General features: G+C 36.9%; 1 long non-coding RNA gene across 1 annotated transcript; it reads right to left on the reverse strand.

The window, feature by feature from the left end:
- Window positions 1-303: 303 nt before the first annotated feature.
- Window positions 304-8,503, reverse strand: LOC125321938. Its single transcript, XR_007201777.1, has 3 exons — window positions 8,414-8,503; window positions 8,142-8,206; window positions 304-381 (listed from the first exon to the last, which is right to left on the reverse strand). It is a non-coding gene; the product is annotated as an uncharacterized LOC125321938 (long non-coding RNA).
- Between the last annotated feature and the right edge of the window lie 14,039 nt (window positions 8,504-22,542).

Consider the following 22,542-nt stretch of genomic DNA (forward strand, 5'->3'; position numbering starts at 1 on the left):
GAAACTGTTGTATGGAGTTACAAATTTGTCTGTAAAAGTATTTACATTTGTCAGTTCAGAGAAAATTTACTTTTGTTTGGTTTCTAGATCTAGATTAATTTTGTTGGGGTTTTTTTTTCTGCATTTCCTTTCTGTGTTTTCTTCAGACCTCAAATTAATGAAAAAAAAATTGATGAGCAGAGTATAAAACTGTTCAAAATAAATTACACAGAGATAATATGCACACATATGTCATTATTAAGTACTTTATACAAAGAACACAGTCAATATTAAATTATCATAAAAATTGCTACTGTTGCAGTACCTGGCAGCTCCTCTAGGAAGGGACCCCAGTGTTTCCTTGACTTCTCTACAGTTCCTGGTGCCAATAGACATTCTTACCTTTCAGGGAAAATGATGGACACAATTTTGTTAGAAGTATTATCTCTTGATAAAAACAACGTCCTTTTTCTAACAAGCATATGTGAAGCTGTGTTGTAAGAGAGAAAGGGATGTCTTGCAGAATTAATATGTCATTTTTTATCCTAACTTGGTATTTTCTAAAGTACTTTGACATTACTTTGTCATTTCACATTTCATAGATCATTATTTTATTATTTTTCTAGCCAAATATAATCCTAAATAATCTCAGTTCCTAACCTTCTTTTATTACTTATTTTACAGAACCTATTTTTCTGAATTTCCTTCAACAGTGGCTGCTCATCCCTGCGAGATAAAGCAGCATTGCTCAAGCCTTGATCTAAAAAACCAGAACATTGGAAGCCTGAAGACTGAGCTTTCTATAACAACAGCTTCTAGAAAACTCTCTTATTCAAAGGCTCCTAGAAGAACAAAACAATTAAAATATAACATCAGAATAGTTGTAAGAGGCTGGACAGTAGGGTGGACTGAAGAAGCCTTCCTCAGAGTAGTCCAGAGTAGATGGCCAGTGTGAGGGAGCCCATAAACTGATTTTACCCCCTCCCCATTTATTCCCTTGGAGAATTTACGGTGCCACTGGTCTCTTGCCTTTCACTAGGATGTTTTCAGTCTATTACCAGCTGTATTTTCCATTTTTTTTTAGTTCCTACCTTTGAGCAGACTGAAAATTATTCTTGTTTATATTTTTTTAATGACATACAGGCAAACCATGTCAGGAAAACTATGTCAAAATGTGTTTCTTACATTGTATCCTGAGGCCAGCAACATTGCTGGTTGCTCTGGGCTCCAGTGCAAATGAGTTATCTTAGTGAAGACGTGACACTGAGTAGCTTTTGCTGGGAATGCTTTATCCTGGGACTACTCTGTCTGAAGTGAAAATTCAGTACTGGGTGTGGAAAAATAGAATATTGGTTTAGTTGACAATATTAAGCTTATAAAATTTTAAAATCTGTATTCAGATTGTCATAGTGTCTCTTGCCAAATGAAAACCATAATAGAAAATTTACAGCTGACCTACTTTTAATGTTGTAAGACTTATGTTAGAATGGCCTGAAGCACTTTCCTTCCAGATTCAGATTACTATCAACCAGATAGGCACCCAGCAACACATAATACGAAGGAAGTGATGATTCATTGTCAGAATCCAACAAAATAGGATAACTCTATCTCCTTGAACTACCCAGCTAATGTTTTTTTAGGTTGCATAATGCATTATGCATTATTAAATTCTTACTAAGTCAGCTGATGGGAATTCAGATTCTGAGGAGTCTATGACTATCAGCTGCCTGAAATGGTACTTCTCAGACAGAATCTGGCAAAATTCAGGGCAAATTATTGCCCAGCATCTTACTTGTCCTTTTGTCAATTCAGATTTCTAAATAGAATATATGCACGTATTTCTGATTTCTTTACAATTTGTAGCAGCAACAACAACAACAACAAAAAGTCCAGACACTTTGTAGGGGTTTGGCTTTTTAAAGAAAAGAGAAAATAAAAATGATTTCTGGAACAGAAAAATCTAAAGAAGGTCTTTTGGCTAAATAAAGCTCAACTGTATTGGACTTCATAATGTTTTCCTTTTTTCTGTCCTTTCACCACTTTCTAATGGAAACAATTCACCCCTCAAAGTGAAAAAAAGAAAACTACTTCGGCTTTTCCATGGTATTTATGGATAGTCTAAACCAGAAAGACAATTTAGTGGCTTTGAGATCCCTATGTCCTTGACCTTTTCAATGTTGAGAAGAAAGGAGCAGCAAATGAGCTTTAATTGTAGCCTACAACTTACTGTAGCCATCTCTACCTGAAAAGATATGGCGGCAGCTATCTAATGCTGTATGCTTAAGATCCTGTCAACACTGGCATTGTAAATCCCATTGGACTGTTCTTTGGAACTTGGCCATAAAAAACGTGCTTCAAATTGAACCTTGCTGTGCACGGCTATAGACTAACAGCTTTTGCCTTTTCTTCATACATATTTTAAATTAAATGGGTTTTCAAGTAAGCAAGCATAAAAGAAAGCTATATGTAAACAAATAAGTGTTCTCATGTTAGTTCATTTTTTTTCTTTATTGCTCAGCTGCTAAAGAAATAGATGAGATAAAAGCATTAATTTTATTTCTTTCCTATCCTGTTTCTCACTCATGTAGATTTATCGCTTCATCCTTCAGTCGTGTGGTATCTGTCCTTCACTTTCCTATCTCCTGTCTGTTTCATCTGTATTATCAGTTTGTTTCATTTTTGCCACACTTTCTCAAGTCTGTCTAGGGTCTTCCAAATGGCTTCCTGCTTATATTCTTTTACAGTTGTACTGCTGTTGTAATGGAAAGCCTCTGACAGATCTTTAACTGCAGCAACCAGCCCTTTTCTTTCTTACCTGTGTTTCTTTATTCCTGCAGTATTTCCCACTTAATCTGACTTTTACATTCTCACCTTTCTACTTTTCATTATCATTGCTAAGCCGCTGATTGAAACAGAAATGAGAAAAGTTGGTGTCTTCATATATCTACCTATCTATTTTTTGTGTTTCTGTCTGTCTCTACCTTCTTGTGAGATGTAGATTAGCAATGGTTGAATTAAAGGTTTTCCTCTCTGTTTTTTTTTCCTTCCTGGAGTGTTGGTGGGGGTTTTATTTTCCCCCATTCATGATACACTATCTTGTTCTGTACCAGTGTAGTTCTGCACTGGAAGGAACCAAAACATTCCAAATTACAAGAAGTAGCATCATCTTTTCCTCATTTCTCCCATCAAAAGACCCAGGTCTCAAGGAGGTTTAAACACACTTTTAAGAACCTTTCCTAAAGCCATCATTATAGGCTGAACACAGATCACAGTAGACAACACATTAAAGAGGAAAATCTGTTATTTTTTTACCATTAAAAAATGTAACAGGTAAATTAAAAATGACAATGTAAAATCTATTTGTAAGTGAGGTGAAATTCTTGATTAGGCAATGACACAGTAAAAAATACCATAACACAGAAAAACTGCTTTTGTCTAAGAATTTTTATATTTTACACAGGAATTATAAGGAAAAGGGTTTCAAAGCTGAGACATTTTCTCATCAAATTAGGACTTATTAGTCACAGTACGCACTAGCACTGAGGCCTTTCATATCTTGTGTATACTGCAGAGGGAAAAGAAAGAACCCCACAAATATGTCCAGAGTGGCAATGATTGAGTATTAACATATTAGCACTGTGATATCAGAGAAGTCTCTGGGACTTATCAGTGAATTTCACTGACTATAATGGAATTGCTCATTCAGATTTTCACTTCTGGAAAGGGAGTGGAAGCATAGAAAAATTTAAAAAGTTAAATCTAAAGCTCTTTAATTTAAAAATGTAACTGTACTCAAGAAAACAGAGTGGAAAAGTACTAAATTAAGTTGAGCTCTCTTCATTAACTCCATGCATTCGGACAACTTCATAGTGTGTAATATGGTTAAGTTAATTAAAAATTTCTCAGGCCATTCCAGTATTTTAAAGTGTCATTTATTCTTCAAACCCAATTATATAATAGTATATTCTTGCTCACTGAATTAATATTCAGATTTTTGTGAGAAGGTGTTACATGAAAATCCAACTCTAACAATGATTTTCATAGTGGTCAGTTGTTATTTTTACCACATTTATTTTGTAAAAATAGAAAGCTGAAGATATTTGTTGACTTGCCATTTACATCAATTGTCCACAGCATATTATCTTTGTTGTTTTGCCATATAAATACATTGGCTGAATAACTGTTAGAGATTATTATTCAATCTGAAAAGTTTATTGTTCTTTCTTGCAATTATACCTGTAAAATTCAGTAATTCTGACTACTGGCAGGACTAGTTACTAACCCGATTTTTCAGGCAGTACATTTGATTTAAAATATTTCCCTAAGTGAGCTTTATTTCAATGATCATAATCTTGGCATCTATGGTATACCTAATGCATTTCACTAGCCAACAGCTCCAGTTCTAGGGTCAATTATGAGTAAGAGTACAGTATAATTTCACCACAAATTAATACCATCTGTCAACATGATAAGTATCAGGCTGGGTTTTCAAACAATCAGCTTTTCTCTCATTAAAGATTCTGCAGAGAATAAGCTTTCTCAAAATGAAAAGAAGGGGCCAGTCTTAAAAGCAGAGTTATCAGTATATCATGAATAAAAATGGTAGAATAGGATTCTGCCCCCAGAAGATAATGCAGTAGTCTAAATAAACTAATGTACCGTGTCTTCCTCTACAGATATTTTTCCTTTAAGAAAATGACTATTGCTTAGATCTGCCACAATGAATTTGTGTTTAATAAAGGTTACTTGTGCACCAGTCAAATTTCTTATGGTCTTTGATGGTCTTTTCTATGGTCATTAATGCTGTCCGCGTCATTAATTGTTGTCTTCCCTGATGGGGGAGATGTTCAGATTTTTGCCAAGAGAAAAAAGGAGGCGAATGGGACTTCATGCTTCTCAGTCTCCAGACAGGTGTTTATTAATTCTTATCTAAGGAGTACAAGCCACTGGCGTGGCCTAGACATAGCACAGAGCAGAGAATGCAGCAAGAAGACAACTTATTAAGATCTCACAGCCTTTTTAAAGGTAAATTACCCAATGAAAGCTTAAAATGCAAGATATTTTCACTTTTTTACCAATGTCCAACAAGTTCCTGAATCATGTAGACAGGAACTGCAGAATTCTGTATCCAATCATCCCAAACCACTATTGCTGCAAAATATGGAGTTAGTGAAGAAGGAGAAAGAAGCTTTTAACTACAACTTATCCTCCATTTTGAGGTTTTCTACTTCTATTTACTATGCAAAAAGACCTAAAAACTCTAAATTTTTCACCCTGTGATAATCTCACATAATATCCTATCACCTAATTCACACCATTGTAGATTCAAATTCTTCCCAGAGGCTAGGCAAATTTTCCCATGGACAAAGGTCAAAAATAGTACTGTCCAGGGGGGTAAAACCTTTCAAAGCAGGCAGAGAAATATTCTCTGCATTCTAGGTTCCTGCAGTCATGAATGATCTTTCAACTGTTGCATTTGGTTTGTTTCCAATTTTGTCTAAAAACAGGGGGGAAACTACCTATTGGTAAACATGTGGGTTATCTACTGTTATGCCTTATCAGAGGAGTGATTTTTCTCAGCTGTGATGATGTAAAGAGGGATGACCAGGTATCTCCCTGTCAGCACATGTACTTGGTCCTGCTCCAGCAAATGTTCCATGGAAGAAGCTATAAGGAAGATATTTAGGTCTGAGCCTGCCACCGTGCACACAATAGTTTTCTTTTTACTGTCTCTGTTCTATTGAATCCAATATTTGATACTCAGATGATAAAAGTAACAAGTAGCATCTTTGTCTCTGGAACTTTGATCCCTGCCTACCACTATGGTGGGTAACTCCTTCGTCCTGTGACATCAGGTTTAAACTGACTAACAGGCACAAAAATGAAGTCATTGTGCGTGAGAACCAAGCCAAGAACTCTTAAGTCATCCTTCCCTCTATAATTGAACAAACATCTGAGTTTTGCATTTTTCAGTTAAAGCTTGAATAAAGCCCTTAAGTTGCTATATGATGTTGCGTTGAATGTGATTTCTAATAATAAAATATACCAAACTTTCCTGAAATACTTTAGTATCACTACACTGTCTTAAATAAATACATACTACAGAGAAAATGATTCTGAATTTTTTCCCACGAAAATGGTAATGGTTAAAAAAGGTCAATTATGCCTCGTTTAGGCTGGTTGGTAATGGGGATCAAAATAGCACTTGTCTCCAGGTGGTGATAGAAAGCAAAAAAAATGAAGCACTTGTAGAAAGAAGCAGATTTCTTCAGAGTTCTGCACTTGTCCCATAGGGACAAAGTAGAATAGAAGAGTAAGTGCTGCAATATTCTTATCACAAGGCTGCATTTTGCAGGCCTTTGAAATGTGAAGGAGTTTTTTCACTTATTTGATGGGAGAATGTTGCCAAAACAGGTACTGTCAAATTAATTGAGTACAATATTTGCCAGTTGTGATGCCCAGAGAGACCTCTAAAATTTATTTAAAGGAGTAATCACTGGGAAATTGCCAAGGTCTCAAAACATTTTTCTTCTTAACCTCATAAGCAATTGTCATCTCATGTCTTATTTTTTAGCTACAGTTTGCTATTTCATAGAGGAAATGATTAGTGATATCATGCATCATTAACTGTGTGGCCGAAGTTTAAGCCTCAGACATAGTGAGCCAAATTAATTTTTAGTGTAGAACTACAGACACCAGCATTTTACTTGGAGCCAGCAGAGGCTGAAATCACACAGAAAGTATTGATTTTAGATCCCCCAAGAATGGTGTGTCTCATGTAATTCTACTGTTACCTCCTGCTGATTCATCAGAAATGGCTTTCAGGGAGTTCAGCCTTTTTGGCAGAAGACACTTTTTGATGTAGTGGTAATAACCTACAGAGGTATTTATAATATGCCCAGAATGATATTACCTTAATGCTTGAATAAATCACTTGCTAGAATTTTCTCTTTCTTTTCCTATATTGTAATCCAAAGCAAATGAAGACATTTGGGTGCATTGTCTATGAAAGCAATCAAGATAAGTATTATGCTAATACTGGACAAAATGACTTTGTGATTTCTTTTCTATACACATTTTTCTATTCTGAAATTTAAGGATATCCTGCCAAAGGAAAATGAATCTTCAAAATACTTTGGATTTGTCATTGTTCCAATTTTTCTTCTCTTCTTTGGACTTCTATTTTAAATTACAAACTTAAAACTGATTTGTTAGGTCACTGTTGGTTGAACCACAGTATTTTTTATTGAGTGGAGTCAGATGAATACAATGACCTAGAGAGTTGATAATTCCTGATTTTTCAGTAAAAAATCCTCAGACTCGTGAAACTCTGTGTGGAAACCAGCTCCTGTGAATTGTTCATTAGACTTACGTTTATAGTGTAGAGAACCAGGGAAAACAGTTTGAATCATTAATATGTGTGACCACCATTTCATTTTTCTTTTTGGCTGGACCAATTATTACTCACTCCCATAAATTAACTTAGGGGACAGTTCCCAGCTGACTTCTTTTCTTTGAACAAAACTCCTTTAAGCTCCTTGACACACATTGATGAAATAGCTATCTCTGTGCTATAATGTCCTTGATTTTAATGATACATTAATGGAACTTTCTCATTAATGATACCTCTATTACACTTCTCCATACTTTCTCTTTATTATTTTGTTATCCCCTTAAGTCACAGCCGATGTTGAGATAAGATCCCAAGGCTTCAATTGGAATAATACCTCTAAAGCCAATTTCAGGAGCCCCAGATCAGTCAGAAGACTCTCACTCAATAAGTTTAGCATTTTATAGGAAATTAGTATTTATCAATTTAGTAATTAAATATAAAGATTAAAATGTAAGTAAAGGAAAGCTACAGCTTAAATGAAATTTGATTTAATTAAAGAATTTCAGTGTTATTGTACTAAAAGTCCCATGATTCAGTTTGTCTTCTTCTAAGTGTCAACCTTACCATGGAACTTTCTTATAAGCTACACTTTGGTTACATTATTGGCAAAATAAGCATTAAATTTATAATAAATTTTTAAGTTGATATTCAAGTTTTACACTAAATACTATGAAATATTTCATTCAAATATTATTAGGATGGAACACAATTAAGCATCTTTTAAATTAAATTCCAGCTTTTATTTTTTATCTTCAATCTATTTACTTACTAAGTTGTTTCAGAGGTTATTAGCTCAATAGTTGTTTTTTTTCCTATAACTTCATTTGTGTTTTCCTATAGAGAGATAAAAGTATTTTAAAAGTTTATACACTCAAATGTTTATACACTTTCTGTGATTCTTCTGTTCACATAACAAAATGAATTAACTGCATGCACTGATGTTTCTGTAAATGAAGTACAAAAGACAAGAAGAATCAGAAATTTTTTTTTTAAAAAGCATGCAATTTTACTCTCATCATTATTACATCAAATATTACTTACCTTGTACTTTCTGTCTAATAGCACCCACAACATCTTCAGTATTTTTCAAGACCCAAGCAAAGGTCCTTATGCAGCAGAGCCTATAACCAGTAGCAAATTTGAACAACTCCAAGCATGGGGTGGGGACAGGTTGAGATGTAGGAGTGAAGGGAGATGATGTCTCCCAACTCCCCAGCCTATCTGTAAGTTCTATTTGTACTCATTTTCCAAACCAAAGTAGCAGTTATCATTCTGGGTCATGGACGTTTAAGAAAAAAAAATGATTAATTGAACTAGAGAGAGACAAATTCAGGACAAGCCGGGGACTTTGAGGGATTTGTAACCATTGGGAAAGCAAGAATGAAGAAGGAAAAGAGACCATCTTGAAAGAGTAACTTTGTTACCGGAGATTTGTTAGCTAACACTTAAAAAGAGCTTTTGGTTGACTGATGTTTTATTTTGCACAGTGGTGATAACATGTTGAAATTTTATTTTGGGAGCCTTAAATTAGAGAACCTTTACAGAACTAGCATGTTTTGGGATGATACGAGGATATGGAGCTGTAAAGGGACTTCAGGAAGTGGGGCACTGGTTACCTTTGCATCTCTGTATCTGCCATCGAGGATTAGTCCTGACCTTACACATCTGCCTGGGTCACCTCTCTAACATCTTCTGGGCCTCCTCCATGTGCCCCACATTCCCTTGTTTTCCCAGTGGAAGCCAGCCTAACCACTAATCGAATAATGAAGGAAAGACTCTATAAATGTAATTAAGATTTTAATAGGCCAGGGGAAAACCTGAGCAGAGGTGACAAGTTTGTTCTTAACATATTGACAGGGCTCGGTTGTGGAAGCTCCTCACACATGCCCTGCGGATTCTGCAGTTGATGAGATATGTGTATCTTTGCTTGCTGAAAGCATATCTACCAGTATTTAAGAGGATTCCTTGCTTGCTCCCTATAAATCTTCCTAGTAGATTTTAGCCCCTTGGGGAGCATTAAGAACTGAGGTTTGAAGATGGAAATGAAGACTTTCAAATATAAAAGTCTGTGAAGTATATTTGAGATGTAAATGCAAATGTGTTTCCCATGTCTGATCTTGTGCCATTTTCCTGGTGCATGCAACTAGAGTTTTCAACTGGATGAAGTGCATCTTCTCAAAGAACTTTCCTGAAAAGTTATCATTTTAATTTCTGTTCACTTGGAGTTATCAGCACACTTATTAACAAAATGGATATGGAAAATGTGATGTAGGGAAAAGCAACCCAAATTTGAAAGTCACAAAAGCTTTTTCACTGTGAAAAGTCCTCCAAAACAAATTTTTTGTAGATACTTGGGAAATGTCTGCAAACAGCTGCAGTGTAAAAGCTGAAGTCGTCACCTATTTACCCAAATCTGTGCAATCTTAAGAGCATACTTCTGAATAAGAGCATTTAAGGACAGATCAGGTTCAAAACTGTCACACCATATATATTATGTTTTCAAACCCAGTCTATTCTCCTTACAGATTTGATTATGTCATGCAAATATTCAAATTCCAGATAATAATGGTCCATGATGATTTTTGCCTCTGCCTGCTGGCAGAGTTGTGTTGACATAGTTGTGTTGTTAGGTGCCTACAGCAGCTGGAAAAAAGTAAAAAAGAAAGGACAATCTTAAAAGTACAAGACAAATATGTAAGCATAAAATATGTCCATAGTGAACCCAGTAAAATATTTCTGGAAGGATGTCTTTGGAACTTGTTTCCTTTTCTTAGATTAAAAATGATTAAAAATTCATATTAACAACACTTAAAATTCAGTTACAGCCCAGCTAGCTTTGAGCCCAGGTAAATATTATCCTAAGCAGTACCTACTACAAAAAGAAATTAAATAATAATTTAAATGCATGCTTCTTAATTACGATTTTTGTTGCTTTTCCTTGTGTCTCCCCACACCCACCCAGAGTCCACGGTTTATCTGGTCCTTTTCTGGAGAAGGAAAAGACTGGGGGTAGTTAGGAACCAACATCCTCCTCCTCCAATGCTCGTTCCCTCAGTCACAGCTCAGGTGAACCGGTCCAAAAGAGAAGAACAGGCTTGCCATCACCTACTCATTGTAAACTGAATGAATTTTCACAATAAAGAAACCGCTTTTCCTTTCTCACATGCTGATTTTCTTTCAGTCTTGCAGATTTACTTTTACGCATCTCTCATCAAGCTATTAAACGCCATAATAAATTTTCTTGTATTGTGAAGATGCACTACTAACTTTGGAGAGGAAGAGAATCCCTCTTTTCTAATTGATGCTGTAAAATATAGTAAACAGGATGATGAATTAAACTTTCTTTGTGAGAGAAATATCTTCTTTATGAATAATGCATTAGGCTTTATTTAAAGCATACGGATTTTATTTGCTTTTTATTAACTTACTACATTTGACACTGCTTCTGCATTTCCATACCCCTTCTCCCCCTGGGAATGTCTTCTAATAAGGCACTTCATAAAATCTATGATTTCTCTTTTTTTTCCCCTTAAGAAGCTCTAGATTCAAGGCAAATGCTTTGTTGTTGCAGAAGTAGCTTGTTTACATCCCTTGGGTGTGAACTGCTTGCTATGGAACATTCTAAATTCATTTGTATCTATATCAAAGATCACCTCATTGTTAAAACTTCATGCCTAACTTGTAAAACTGGTTACCGTGCATAATATTTGCTGTTTTCTGGCTCCCCTCTAGAGTTTTTAAGCTGTATATGGCCATTTGAGCACACAAGTGTAATAAAAGGAGCATGGAGAGAGGGGGTGCCATGTCACACACATGCCTTTTAAAATAGCTTCTGTTATTTATTTTATTTTTTTCAGTAGTGCATTGCTGTACTTGAGCCTTTGACACTATTGAGCTGACCACTGTCAGGCCTATCTGTGCTTTTATGGAACCATAGAACAGCCTGGTTTGGAAGGGACCTTAAAGATCATCTCATTCCAACCCTCTGCCATGGGCAGGGACACTTTGTGCTAGACCAGGTTGCTCAGAGCTCCATCAAACCCGGCCTTGAACACTGTCAGGAATTGGGTAACCACAGCTTCTCTGGATAACCTGTGCCAGGGCCTCAGCAACCTCAGAGAAAAGAATTTCTTCCTAATATCTAATCTAAACCTACTCTCTGTCAGTTTGAAGCCATTCCCCCTTGTCCTGTCGCTTCAGGCCCTTGCCAATAATCTCTCCCCATCTCCCTTTTAGGCTCACTTCAGGTACTGGAAGACTGCAATTTTCTTCAGGCTGAACAATCTCAATTCTCTCAGCCATTTGTCTGTTTGCTGCTCTCTGAGCAGTTCAGTCATTGCTGGATTTTACTGTCCCTATCTGATCTGAAGGTGGGATACGTTCCCTCCTATAGATACAATTTTTTATGAATTTTTTATGAAGCATGTGATTGAGACAGACACTAAAGTCCTTCTCAGAAATTTCCAAATCTGCAGTTATGGCAGAACAACTTCCGTTTAGGTATTTGAACAGACTTTGGTATGATATATCATAAGAATATACTGTATCTATGTGAGCCATAGGGAGCTTCCTTCTGTTCACATCAAGCAATTTACAGCTTGGAAAGAGCCAAAAGGAGCCAACCTTCCACCCACAGAAGTCATGTTTAGGAATGCTCTCCTTTCAAAGTGTTATTGACTGTTAGACTATGATTCTCTTCATCACTGTTTTAGACCTTCTGACTTTCTCCACCAGAATATTCCTCCTTTAGCAGCTGTAGTCTACCTGACCACTTCAGTTGGTCCTAAATAAAGACCCAAGCATCCCAATAATGACCATGGAACCAGCTGTAACTGTTTACCAGTGTTTCAGACTTTTTCTATTACTGGCAATATACAGAACTGATCATGTGTTTGTATATTCTGGCAAATACCACTTACATAGTTATATGACTAAGCTAGTTTGTTTGAATTCCTCAATATCTGGATTTTTCCATGTGCCAAGTATTTTCATCACCAGCCCTGTAATGAAGATATGAATGTGGCAAATAAACACAGCAAAATTTAATGAGAAAACAAGAAAATCAAAACCTTGGGTCAGGAAACAGATGTACTAATAAATACATAATTTCACCAATTTAAATAACATTTCAGTGACTAGTACAGTATTTGGGTGTAGCATTTTTCATGGAAGACTTGTGTTAGGTCTGAATTTACAGCTATTGGAATGAACAATTAAAAAAGCATAGCTCATTTCATATGTGTAGCATACCACTTACAGCTCAGCAGCATTGGTTGCAACAGGGATTGAAAGATCCAAGTGCATTGGAAATGTCTGTCTGTGTTTTGCAGTGGCTTCCTAATTGGCACACAACCCAGCTGACCTAAAGAAAATTACAAACATCTGTCTCTGAAGCAAGTTGCCCTTGGTGTTCTTATGCCCATGAAATAAACATACACTTCTGGGACACAACAGATGTTGTACCATGCTCTAAGAGTGATTCCATTACTCCACTGTTTGTTAAGGCAGCATTAAGGTCATTAGTTCAGACACTGATGTGGTAGAAGCCTAAAAGATGTGGGGCTAATGTGTACGTCTCAGGCACAGATAGCCAGATAGCTGTGGAGCCAACCAAGGAGTGTTGGTAATAACACACTGTGAGAAAGGCTGTGGCTGGAGCAGGAGCCATATGGAGGTAGGGAAGCACTTTTCTGGGAAAAATCCTTATTCTGGCTCCTGGAGATAAGCACAACACAGCACAGCTCAGGAATGAGGTTGAGAGGTGTGCATGGACTGTAAGGGGTGAACAAGACCACCAAAGACCCCTGAAGCCTCCAACCCATTTCCAGAAACCTCTGGGAGAATGGACTGTGTGCGAGAACTAATTGCATTGAAAGTGAGAAACTTATCTCCAGAGTGGGAAGAACTTATCTATAAAAAGGTATCCCACCATGTCCAGTGCACTTGCCCTGTGCATGCACCCCAGGTCCCTGGACACCCCAGCTGGATCAACACTGGAGCCAGAACTGGTGATCTGTTTTCCTCTGTTTCTTTGTCTGTTTCTTCCTCCCTCCCCCTCTTTAAGTCATCTCTCTCTTTCCCGCTTCCCTCTCACCCAACCCTTTATCCAAAATTCACTGCCTTGTGCTTATATGGGTGGTCAGGGTCTAGCATTGCAATTTCCATTCCACTTTGTAAGCTTTTGAGGACACTCTACTTTTGTTGCTCCTTTTGACCACAAGCACCTACAAATCTAGGGTGCTCCCCTCATTAGGGGTGGGACATTGCAGATGTCTGCTTGGTCCTTTGATCTTGGCATTTGTGTGTGTCAGGCTGACAAAGAGCTGACTGTCTTTAAGCAGAGTGGCTCCTTACAGGTAGCAACTTGGCAAACCTTATTTGCTCCTGTGAACAGCTAATTATCTGCCAGAGCATTGTTCCTTGTGTGGGATCAGCACACCCACTTAAAAATGGATGGCAAAATTGATTACATTTCTTTGCTTAGTTTTGAATTCTTCATATCTATTTGCTTATATTTTAACTCAAATGATCTGAAATCCCAAATTTAATTTAAGAAGGAAAATATGTATTGTATCTAGCCATCTTCCTGCTGTTGTGTTTCTAATTTCTATTTACTCACAGTGACTTTTTCACCTCTCTATAAACTTCATATCTCTCTGTCTTTGGTTTCAAATACTTTATTTTGTGTTTTCTTCTGCATTTTTGCCCTTCTGGGGAAGATTGGGACCTTAAGTGCATCAATTCGATAAGCAGGACTGTAACCCTGGAGAAAATAGGAGTATTGGATACCAGTCTATGGCAGTATATGATTTCTTGCCTTTCCAGCCAAGAAATTGTGCAAAGACAAAGGACATACACACTGGTAATCAGTTTCCAAAATCAAAACATGAGAACAAAGACAACCCTGAGTTTTAGATTTAAGGTCTGAGAGTTTTTATTCATTTTTATTTTCCTTTCTTATAGAGCAGAGTGAGAAGAGAGAAGAGAAAGGAAGAATAGAGGAGAAGTGAAAAAGAGAAAGCAAGGGCAGGGGGAGAGGATTTGTTTCCAGACAGGAAGAGATCCCAGTCAGTGGGATCTTTTCTCCTAAATTCACGTAGCTCTCTGATGACAGTGAGACTATTAGCAGTGCTTACCCATTATGTCCCAATAACCCAGGCTGGAAACAAACAGGCCAACCTACATTTTCAGTACACCCTGAATTAAGGTTTGCAGCTTGTTGGTTGTTTTTGGTTTTTTTCCTAAAATCCAAAAATAGCAGGAGTTAGGCATTTAATTCCCTAAATGCAGTCTTTACAGTGCACCTTAGGAAATGCATGTTTTGTATAATATATTAGCTAGAAAGCTGTCATTGTAATGATGAATTTGTTTTAGTTTTTATCACTGTGGAATATAGCTGTTTTGTGGACCTGTGCCCAAAGTTCATAGGCACAGCAGTACCTTACATATTGGTTATATTAAACACAATAATATTCTGACACACAGCACTCAACAAAAAGAGAAATCATTAACCTTCCAGTGATACTTAGAAAAAGATAATACTTCTTGGTCTAACATTTAATAATATAAAACGGCTTCTAATTCTTTTTTGAGAGAGCTGTTAATGCTGAATAACTTGTTTATATAGTGATTTGTGCACTTAGACTTGCTCTCAGCCATGCATTTTAGTGTAAAATCCACCACCAGAAAAACCCTGAAAGGTTTATAATTGTACCTATCTGAAAGCATATGAACTAAGATACAGAAAAGTTATGACATGCCCAAGATTGTGCAAGTCAGTCTGAAGAGCAGGAACAGAACTCAACTGGTAACGGTCAGCCCTGTCTCTCACTCTCTTCCCTGCTGTGTCCCAGCTGTCCAAATATTTTAGATAAATTGGCTCCTGGAAGAAACCCAGGGAGCTAAAACTGAATATAAGTTCTGGTGGATATAGAGAAGGCAAATAGTGTGAGGAGCAAGCTGACATTATGGCTTTATTTTTAACAGAGGACAGTCACCTGCTGAATCTTGAGAAAATGTCTTTATTTTTCTTTGCTTCTTTAGAAAGCAAAACAAAGCATCCAGAGAAATACCTTTCTCAGCTCTCAGTGGAGTGATGGAGCTTTGTTTGCTGTTTATCTGATAAGTCCATGGCTGGAGCAGCACCAAAATTGTCCCCAAAATAAGCAAGAATGGCAAAATCCCTCTGTCTCATGAGACATTCCCTCTTCTCAGAAGACAGGTCCCTTTAATCGTGCTGGCAGTAAGGCCTGGGAAAATGGATGTTCCACTGCAGTGTCACTGGAAAGCTGTTATCATCATCTCCAGGAACAGCCACAGATACAAGCAAATCACTCCTGCTTCTGGTAGGTGCCTTGGGAGACACAGGGTCTGAAATTTTTCTCTTCTGCTATGGCAGTTGTTGTTTGCTTGTCTCTTCATCTACCTTCCCCCCGCTTTCTCTCTTTGAGGGAAAGAAACTGGGTTTGTTTCTCCCAGTTTTGTCTGGGATCTCTGCAGCTGGAGACTTTCCCAAGTTAGTGTCCACCAGTGCGGATTCTGAACATTTTCTTTTTCAAAAAAGCCTTATCTATCCTCACGGAGGTTAACAGGAATTTTGCAGCAAGGTTCACCTGGACCAACACCTGATTTCCAGCTCAAAAGAGACGTGAGGCAGGAGTGCTCTCTAATAAATGCACTCAGCAGTCTTGCTTCCAGAGGTCTCTAATCCATCCTTGCAGGAGTCTGCAGTTTGTTTCCAACTCAAATAAAAACTGGGGAGAAAAAAGATAATGGGGTGTGGTCCTCTGGCAGGATACAGTAAGGACACACTTTGATATGTGCCTGGACTCAGAAGGTGTGCCCATGACCTGCAGTTTAGGAGTAAAAATAGTGAAGAATCTAAGGGAGAAAATACACAGAAAAATCTACAGAGTGAATTTATCAGGTGAAAAATTTATGACTTAAGATGTAGGTATGAATTTTGAACACTGGAGAGTAGATTTTCATTCTTTTTTCTGTAGCTATGAGGCCTTCTTCTTGAATGTTATGATTTTCTGTCGAAAAGATAAGATTAAATTAGTAGTCCTTGCTAGTGGAGAGTAAGAAAGGTTCCTGGTTCTTAGGCCTGAAGTCCGACTTCAACTGATAATTTTGTAATTTAGATAATTTGATAAAATTCTGAATGCTGAAACTGGCAAAAAAAAAGAAGGATTATACTGGCGATGAATTAGCAGTAATTTAGTTTTCTATGAAGGTAATAGGTTTTGATGAAAATGAAGTAGTAGGAACTGCCATGGTAGGGTTAAAATAGCATTAATAAGTATTAAATAGAATAAGTAAAGATATTATAATGTGACTACAACAGCTAGGACAGTACTATAAATAGAGAAAGCCAAGAAGTCAAAATGCTGATAATATATCAGAGCTCTATAAATTGTTCTACTCAATAAATAGATTGATTTGCTAAATAAAATACTATTATTACATCATCCCTTCTTCATCTTTGATTTCCCTTCTTCCCTCTTAGAAATTAATTGCTATCTTGGGTTAAGATTTGTAGTGTCACTGACAAATGTAAATTGCCATTGCAAAGACTGAGGAGGTCTAGTAACAGATTTCTTAAGAAATGGGTTTTTTTGGTGCAAAAATCTTGCACAACCATTTTTTGTGCAGGGCCATGAGCTTTGCATACAACTTTGATGACTACAAAATTATTGTTTTAAAGATCCTGTCATGCTGGAAAATAGTTATGCATGAGGAAAGCAATGATTTGTAGGCTGCAGATAAAGAGTGGTGATATGCAGGTAATGACAATGTTAAGCAGCTGCACTATCCTGTCAAATAGAGTTGTATAACTGCAATTTTTCTTGAAGTCATGTTGGGATATGCATTTATTGCATGGTTATTATATGGGTTTAACACCCACACAAGGTCTGTGTTGGTGCTTTTTGAGTGCTACTGAAAACAAACCAGAATGTAATAAACTGTGGACTGTAGAATTAAATCTTCAGAGAGGAGGAGGAGGAGGAGGATGTTCATCATCATTTCTGTTCATTTAACTGGCAGCTAGGACAAAGAAAGCAGATCGAAGGCTCTAAAAAGTTATAACTACATGAGGGAATGTAGCTGCAGCTGGAAATTCAGGAGGAAGCTTTCTTGGTTTTGCCATCTTTGTGGGGCAGGAGGTAATTGTTGGTTGGTTTTGTTGATTTGGTTTTTTTGGGTTTTTTTTCTAATTATCAACTGGAAAAAATTCTAGCAGTTCTGTTTCCCATTCCAAGGCAGAATGAGTGACTTAAACAATCTGACTGAATTGCATTTTCCACTTAACAAAAAATCCCTCATCACTGAGGTTATGGTCCTCCTCAAAACAATTTACTGTTATTTTATTACCCTCCCAGTGAAACTGTAAAAGATAAGTAAGTCCTACATCTTACGTAGATTTAATTGGCAAATCAAACCAGGCTGTACAGTTTGTCACATTAAGTTATATTCTGGATTAACATTCCCTTGCATAATTGGACATTTGTATATTTGACATTTTTAAGGCTGAGTTTTCATAGAAGTCTACACTTTTTCGGCATCTGAGTGGGAGGTGAGGTTTCACAAGGGACCTGGAATATACTCACTGAAATGAATTCAGTAAAGCATTGGAATCACAAGTTTTACTTGAGGGTGGTGAGGAAATTTTAACAATAGAGATAACAAAGGAAATACATGTGGTTTTCCAGCTCAGAACCTTATTAATAATAACAAATAATATATTATTATACTGCTTTGTGCCTGTATAAAAATAGATATGCTTAGTTTTTCAGATACACTGGGCTTGAAACATCAAGAAAACCTTCTCAATGCTAACAAAATATAGGAAATTAATATTAGATATTTGGGAAAATATAATATTTTAAAATATTTGCAGAAAGTTTTATCAAGTTTGGAGCTAAAGGACAAGGCATTAGCGAAGAACAGACCTTGTGTTTTATGACCAAGTATGCAATCAATACCGTTCACTCCTCCTTTGCAATAAGCTTCAAAGTACTTTAAGCTCCTAGTGGAAGGTACCATGACCTGATGATAACAGTAATTTGGTAGAACTGGCCATAGTGACCATTTAGTAGCAATGTAAACAGCCTTTGCAGTCACAAACCATTTATAAAGAGTGTAATGATTTCAGAACTGTCAGCCTAAGTAGAGTGCAGCTGAGGGAGGAGGTGATGAGCTGTCATTCAGCTGTTAAAGGTTTGCTATTGGCACATCATTATGTACTGCCAGTCACCTAAACCTCATGTCGTTGTTCTGCTTGCTAAATTATTGAGGTAAGAAGGTTTGCAACTAGTGCATGATGAGAGCTTTTAATGCCAAAGGGACAGTGTGTCTCATGCGGTAGTATGGGTATTTTTACTTAACAGCAGGCTTTTTTATTGAAGCCTTATGCAAGCACTAATCCATTCACTCAACTGCTTTCAAATAGGAAGAAATATAAGTAATAAATGAATCAAATTTCCTTGTGGCTATCAAAGATGTTTTATTTTCAGTGTTCTGTTTTTCCTAAGTCTTGCTAATCCAAATTTTGGAATTTATTTGTCTTCTGTCACTGATAAATTGTTTATGACTCAAACTTCAGAAGGGCTGTGCAAACCAGCTCCTATTGACTCAGGAAGCTGTGTACACCCAGCTCCCCGGAGCCTCCCCCCTACCTAACTATATCTGTAAAATGAAGGTAATAATTCCTAACTTTTCAGAGGCTGACATAATGAATAAGCTATTAATATTAGATGCAGATATGAGAATATGTAAAACTGCCTAGATACCAGATTTTGTTAAGGGAAGGAATAAAAAATCTTCAATCTGGTATGTCTTTAAAGGCACCTTCTTGGTTTAGTTGATAAGGCACTGTACAAAGTACTTTAGACATACAGTAGAATAATTGAAGTGCAGAAGTTAAGTACTTTGGTTTTGATATGCTGAAAGGACTCCAAATAAGGATAGTAATGGTTTTGCTTGTCCCTTTTACTCTCTGTGCACATTGTCAAAAGCTGCAGATCATTGTTTTCCTATGACAGAGAATTGGATAAAGCTGAGCCAAATACAGCTTCTATACAGAATATTTTTCATGGTCTTTACTGTGTCTCTGGCTTCTAGTCCATGCTGTGCTTGCAAAATGGTTTCTCAGACTATTCCACATGCAGATGAATAATTTTCCTCTATTTCTCTAATTCATTGCTCAAATCATTCTCCAAGCACTGACCAGAGCTAGCACTGTCTATAGTAACACCCATCCCCCAAAGATGAACAGATTAAAACTCAAAAGTATAAATTCATTCAGTGATGCAGAACAGTGCTATGAAGCACTTATTGCACTTTCTACTTCTATTATTATTATTATTACTATTATTTTAAGTGGATATTAATTTGTCACAGAAAGCTGAGTCACTCACCTTGAATGATGCTGGAGATTTCTGTGAAGAGCTCGTGCTGTTTTAGTAGAACTAAATCACGGAAAAAAGATACACAGAGAATCACAGCAGAGTTTGGTTTGGATGGGACCTTAAAGATCCTCTTGTTCTAACCCCTTTCCCTGGGCAGGGATACCTTCCACTAGACTGAGTTGCTCAGAGCTCCATCCAACCTGGCCTCGACATGTATCTAAGTTTTCACTGTCCCAAATTCACACTGGATATAGACTTCCATATGGAATTTCTTTCATATGAATAGATATGCTGAGTTGTTGATAAATCCCTGAATATAACAGACTAAAATTTTGGCTCCTTACAGAAAACCTAACTACTTTCTGTAGGGAAGAAGAGACTAGTTGGGGAGCTCAGTAACTACGTAACTCCTGCATTTCAGTTTCCCATTTTTTAAGTCAGTGAACTTACCTCTTGAAGCTGTTGTTGGAAAGGTCACTTGATGTATTTGTTTACTTATATGAAGGTGATATCTAAGTAAGCCTGAGTCTGTTTCCTTGGTCTGATTTTGATAAGATGAGAAGTTCTGGCAAGTTTTGTCATAAGCAGGAGAACAAGGAGCTGCCAAAGGAGTCCAGTACCCTGCCCTTTTGTTTGCCTTTGTGGTTTATCTCCTCCTGAGATCCATGGGATATAACATTGCTGATGCTGTACTGTCTTGGGGACCCGATCACTTCGCATCAACTAGGAACAGACCCTGTGCCCATGTCTTCTAACATTTTCCTGCTGAAAATCAACCAGCTGTTTCCTAACATTCACACCATAAACTCTATTACAGCTGGAATGATGGATGGCTTCTCGTTACACAGACAATTAAATATTTTATCCCAAGGCAAATCTTCGTGTTGTCATTGTTCTACAATTCAAGGTGTTTTCATGACCTTTATAGCTCTTGATAGACCCCAGCCCTGTTACTGCAGCTGAGATAAGCTGAAAGAAAGCTCAGCTCTGTGTCTCAGTTTGAGTGTGCCATTCTGAGGACTGCCTCTGGAATCTGCCTCCTTTGGCAGTTTATCAGAACTCAAGCCTTGTGACCTTCAGATTAAAAAAAAATTTTAAAAAATCAAATGTTAAATATTAAAAAGAAAGCAGACATATCTGCTTTTTCTTCAGATGTTTTTCTGCTCAATTCTTGACTGTTGTAAAAAAGGCCAGAGCTGACATTCATGTAAATACAAAGGGCCTCCTCCTTTTGGATTATATCTTTCGCATGTCTTCAAAATTTACCTGTTTGCACAGAACAAGGTACCACAAACTATTTTAGCTTATCTACACAAGATAATGATAATTGACTTTTTTTCCCAGCAGCTTTGTATTTTTTTCCAGTGGCTGAATGTGTTTATTCTCCTGTTTTCCCAGATTAGCATGTATATTTTTATATATAGTATTATTAGTGCAAGTCAGAATGTCTGTCTTAAATAGCACTAGAGAGGATGTGCTCCTGCTTTCCCTGGGATTGGATTAGTGAATACTGCATGTCAATACCTAATGAATGACCAAGTTACTTCATTATTTCTGGGAATTTTGACTATTTTGTTTGTATTTTTTACTCTGAGTTTACAACATGTATTGCTAGAACTTCAGTAGTCAAAGAGGTTTAAACATCAGAGAAAAAAAAATATAATATCTCAGCAAAGCTTATAGTAAATATTTGTAACATAGGTGCTTTAGAAGACATACATCAAGAGGAGATAATACCATGTAAGTCTTGGGACCCAAATGAGCTCTAATTCAAACTGTTAAACTGTCAACTGCTTTGTGGCCTGAAGTTTGTATGCATGAAATGTTTTAAGGCTACTGGAAAAGGTCACAGTCCTTAAGAAAGAAAATGCAAACCAAACATCAGATTTATCTCCTTCTTAGAAAAGTAAAAGGATGATAAAGGAGGGTTTCTTCTGTCCTTGGAGCTTTGGAACAACTCTAAGGATACAGCCCATTTAGAGTAATAAGATCCTGAAGTTTTTTATACAGTCAGATCACCTCTTGCCTTTGACAATGGTCCCTGAAAAGCTACTTCAGCTTCCTCTGAGTCAGTGGAAAACCTTCTAGTGATTTCAAGAGAATTGGATGAGCTTTTAAGTGCAGTTATCCAGCTGCACAATTAACAGCCAGAAAAGCACATTCTATAAATTATTTCGCTATTTAGGGATACATTTAGCATGTCCTAGCAATATCAATTAACCAGGAGAAGAATGACTCATCCAAGCCTTCTCCAAATCCATTAAGTCAATATCTGACTCACTTTTTGTGGTATGAAAAATGGTCTGTTAGCTAAATTCACTCTCGATTTTTATCAGATCATCCTAACTGTATTAAACTGAACTGCAATGAAGGCAAAGATATTGTGGCCAGAAAGTGCCAAGTTACCATAGAAAAACAACAGGGTTTTATCTGCCATGCTGATAGGTTTTGCCATTTGGCTGAAGATGCCTTGGCCCAAAGCAGTGTGGGAGCTTTAGAAGGGTTTTTTTGCAGTATTTTTTTTAATACGGATATGAAGAATCAACTACTCCCTTCCTTGTGGAAGCAACCTTTGCAGATTTGAAAACAAACACAGTTTTTCTTTCATTTTCCTCTCCATCCTGTTAGCTAAAGAATCCCTTTCAAGCATTATTTGTTAATAATATCCTTACAGGTTTCCTTTGAATAAATTCTAATGAGTGTACTTTTTCTCAGCCTCTGGAGTCCAAAAGCCCTACAATGCTTTTATCTACTCCAATT

This window comes from Corvus hawaiiensis, chromosome 2 (assembly GCF_020740725.1).
Source record: "Corvus hawaiiensis isolate bCorHaw1 chromosome 2, bCorHaw1.pri.cur, whole genome shotgun sequence".
Lineage (NCBI taxonomy): Eukaryota > Metazoa > Chordata > Aves > Passeriformes > Corvidae > Corvus > Corvus hawaiiensis.